We start from the raw sequence: 5,011 nt of genomic DNA on the forward strand, positions 1-5,011 counted from the left end.
ATGGTGGATGAATTTGCTAAGCTCATGACCAACAAGTTCCAAATGAGCATGAATAGAGAGATTAACTTCTTTCTAGGACTTCAAGTGAAACAATTCCCTCAAGGGATATTCATCCATCAGGAGAAATACACCACTGAATTGTTAAAGAAATATTCAATGGACAACTGTTCTTCGGCTAAGGTCCCCATGGCCTTCGGATATAAGATATCTGCTGATCCCTCAGACGAATCAGTGGATCACAAGACTTATAGAGGTATAATTGGCTCATTGATGTACCTCACCGCAAGCCGACCAGACATTGTCTTTGCAACATGTGTATGCGCAAGATACCAGGCTGATCCAAAAATGTCACACATGACCGCAGCCAAGCAGATTCTAAGATACTTAAAGGGTAGCAAGACTCTTGGTTTATGGTACCCCGCAGGGAATGACTTCAGCCTACAAGCATTTACTGATGCTGATCATGCCAGATGCAGACTAGATCGAAAAAGCACCTCCGGTGGATGTCAATTTCTGGGTGGAAGACTCGTCAGCTGGTCATCAAGAAAACAAAATTGTGTATCACTGTCTACCGCAGAAGCTGAATATGTGGCCGCAGCCAGCTGTTGTTCACAAGTCTTATGGATGAAAACACAACTTATGGACTACGGATACAGAATGCTGCGGATACCAATTTATTGTGACTCTGATAGTGCTATAGTGATTTCTCACAATCCAATTCAGCACTCTAAGACAAAGCATATTGAACTACGGTATCACTTCATCAAAGACCACATCCGGAAAGGTAACATTGAACTAATTTTTGTCAATACTCATGAAGAGATTGCTGATGTATTCACAAAGGCACTTGACTCTACAAAACTCAACAGTTTCTTACAAATGTTAGGAATGATGAATCCGGACCCACAATTCTTTTTGAATTGATAGGTACCACAGACCATCCTTGGTCTCTGTTGCGGTCCTAATTGAAGTTATTTATGTTAGATAGTTTTGGTATATCCTGTGTACCGCAGTATACTCTATGTACAGCAACTATATATCATATCAATCTTTCAATGGTCCTAATTGTTTGTTGTTACTAATTTTTTGGTCAAGTGTTCTCCTCAGTTCTTCTACTGCAGTCATCCAACTATCCATCCGCAATGACAAAAGATCCATCCGCAATGAAGTCTCAATCCGCAATCACATTGATTGATTTCTCAACTGTTTCATAAATTCTTGAAACATGATGTGATATTTAATGATCCTTCATTAAATAAGAAAAACATTCAAAAAACATTCCTTGTGTAACATATCACTGTCCCATTTCCACTTTTTGAATAACCCTTGTGTCAGACCTATTTTAGGTATGATGACAAAAAGAACGATTTTCCATAAAAAAATCCCTTTTTAACTGTCTCTTCCTATTACCCCAAAACATCAAATCCGTTACATCTTCCCTTTTATACAACGGATTAAACCCCCCCCCCCCTCACCACACGTTCTTTAGACGTGATGTCTAGGGACTGACATTTCATTAAATGCCAACCCCTTTTAGAAATCTCAAAAAAATAAATTAAACCTTTTTCTAATCTGTGGTTGAGATTATTCCTCCTAATCAAAAGAAAATAACCCAAACGTTTTTACCTTATCCAATTTCACTTAGGGTAAAAACAATAACTGTTTCAAATCCGCCCCTATAAAACCCCCTTCTTCTTCCCCAAGAAACTTTTATGCTTTCTGAAAAATCGACGAACTTCTTCTCCTTCATTCTGTCTTCCTGCAAGTTTCTTCAACTCTCAAAAATGGTGAAATCCGGCATCTCGAAGAAACATTCCAAGGCATCTGCCTCAGCAAACCCAACTGGTTCAGACTCCGCTTCAAGGAACCAAATGCCAATGATTGATTCAAGTAATTTTAGGGCTGTGTTCGAAGAGCATTCCTCTTACAATGCTCCGATCAAGTTGATGATCAAGTTCCTGTCCAATCACCCACTGTTTGGTCCATTTGATTCCTTCACAGATGTGGTTCCTCTTTCAACCCTCTTCAAATGTGCCTTCTCTGCATATCGACCCCTCGAAAATCTTCAAGAAGTGCATCTGAAACTGGTGAACGATTCTTTGGTTATTCTGACCAAAGAAAAATTCCTCAATGCCATCAACCTGTTAGTTCATCCTTCAACCAAGGTCTTCACTCCAAGCATGGCGGACATTCTTTCTGCACTCTACCAAATGGGTTACCAAAAGAAGATCAAAGGCATAGGCGAATTCAAGAAAAATCAGTTGCCTGCGGTGTGGCAGTTCGTTTGCCACTTCGTGATCCGTATCCTGTCAGGCAGAACCGGAGGCACTGATAACATGGGTCTCAAGCTACTGGAGTTAGTGTGGAGTATTTTCACTGGCCATGATGTCAACTACGGTCAGATATTGTGGGATGACTTCTTGCAGTACATTCCCAAGGAAAGTCCAAGAGAAAACCCTACTGAGCTCACTTTTGCTAGATTCTGGTCTCTATGCATTTTAGATCTTCATGCGGATGCAGGACTTAGCATGGGCAACGATATCAACCTCTTCATCACCAAAGATCTTAAAAGGTACAATCCCCATACGGATCAATCTGTTTTTGGACCTATTAGATGGCTACCAGTCCACATTCTATCTACCCTTGGACTTAAAACCACTGATGTCACAGACCATATAGAGGCTACGGAAGGTATTGACCCATACCTTCCTACCCCGCCTCTACCAAAACAAAACACATCCGCACTCACCATCCCTGGTAGTACCGCAGTCCCATCCTCCACCACTCTATCCAACTTGTCTTTATCAAAAAAACGCAAGAAGTTAGCCTCAGTCCACCAAGGCCCCCGCAACGTCACCAAGAAACATGGAACCCCAAAGAAGAAAGATGCTCCCAAACAAACTGAACCATCAAAGAAACGGAAACAAACTGTGTCCTCAGATGACGAATCAAATCGATCTCCCTCTCCCTCTATGAGTGATTCTGATGAGGATGCACAACCCATCTCTATCCTCAAGAAAAGAAAGACCAATCCCACAGACCAAATGCGTGACCGGACTGATGCCGCAGCCTCTCTAAAGGCTCTGGTGGTCCTTGGGGTGGCCGAAGACCCATTCAATAACACCATCGAATTCCACTCAGACATAGAAAGTGTGTCTTTTTCAACTGAACGTGGAGACTCACCCCCAGCTCACTCCCAAGGGGATGGAACTGGTTGTCGCCCTAAGGTCTCCAAGGCTTCCCGTCTACATTTCTTTTCCGCAGAGGAGTTGTACTCCATCCTTTTGTCTGTAACCCAAACACTGCAAACACCTTCCCAACCGCAGGGCAATTCTTCCGCCCTTGCTAGAACTGAGCCGAGGCCAGACTTGACCACGGTTCAAGGAGACCGAGGAAGCTCAGGAAATCCTACTCTACTTACATCTTTTATAGGTGGTTTAGGCTCGGTGAGCACCATTGTGCAAGGATCCGTGGACCCGAGGGACACCTCGGTGCGATTTCAAGGATTTGACAGTGACGAATCAAATGATTCATGGTTACACTACAATCCGGTCTCTGAATCAGACATCAAGAAATATTCCGCTTTCCGTAGGGCATTTCAAGCAAGGAAGGACCAGCAAATCAAGCAACTTCAACAGAAACAACAGGAGATTCAATCCGTAGCCAAGTATTGGGCGGACGCCATCAATAACGCCAATACCGTAGCCACCATTCTGAAAGTACAAGAGTGGATGTCCACAATGGCGGAGACCATCCGCAATGCTCAGTCCACTCGTGGTGGTGAAGGTACATCTAAACTCCCTCCAGTTCCAACTCCAACTGTTAGAGAATCTCAAGACGATGGCACCGCAATAGAAGTTAGCTCCGCTCCTACCTTCGGATTCGATGACTTTGATCTCAATGAGGTAAATCAGCCTAACCCTTCTGATGATGATTTAATGATGTTTGATGAGGAAGAAGATTCGAGTGGCTCTTAACACTCAACCTCCAAGCTGAAAGAGAAAAAGAAGAAAAAGAAGATCGTTGTGTCCAGAAAAGAATTTCTGAGTCTACAAGCCAAAGTAGATCAGATTCTTGCTGCGGTTAAGCCCACTCAACCATAACCTGAAGACATTCCAGGACCGCAGTCCTTAATTGAAAGAATCGAAAGACTGGAAACCCGTGAACGACTGGCTGCTGAGCGAATTTCTCTGAAAGTTGAAATGGGGATTCGTTCTTTGGACACAAGTCACCAGGCTGATCATAAGCAGTTTATGGCTGCTGCGGAGCGCCTCATCTCTGAGGTATCCGCAATCAAGGCAGATTTACAAACAGCCATTGCGGACCAGTCAACTCACTCACGGAAGCTGATAGCTGAAACTCACACTGCCTATGAGTCCACCATCTCGGTTCTTCAATCTACCATCAATAGACTTCAACGCTCCCTGTCTTCAAATTTTCATGGTCCAGAGATTCTTAAACTTACCAAGGAGATACATCGACTGCTCTTCAACACCGCCATCCCAGACAATAAGCAACTGGCTGATGCACTCAAAGCTCAATTCCAGGAGGTGTGTGCCAAAGTCGATGGTCTTAAGCAATGGCTTGAGGATGCTCCGGTTTGCATTCCTCAAGAGGGGGAAGTGATGAAGACCATCATTCAAACAGTGTCTCACAACACAGAATCCCCCCTGTCATCAATGAAAAAATTCCCTCTCCGCAATCATCTCCTCACAAGAATCCAAGTCATTAGACACCACCGCAACATCAGTCTCCACCGCAACAAAAAATCACTCAAGAATCTTCTCCTGAGCGACCGGAGACTCCTCCCCACTTCAAGAATCTAGCATCCAACATGTCATCCGAACACTCCAATGACTCTCCCGCAACGAAACAGAAGAAATAAGATTGGAAAGCAACCAAATTTGCTGAACTCATCTGGAGAGAAAACGGACTCGACATCACCATGGATGAATCCTTAGTCAATTCCTGGATCAATCCCCACTGAATACTGCTGGATGATGACTATAAA

This window comes from Lactuca virosa, chromosome 6, assembly GCF_052849685.1.
Source record: "Lactuca virosa cultivar CGN04683 chromosome 6, Lactuca_virosa_CGN04683_v6, whole genome shotgun sequence".
Classification (NCBI taxonomy): Eukaryota; Viridiplantae; Streptophyta; class Magnoliopsida; order Asterales; family Asteraceae; genus Lactuca; species Lactuca virosa.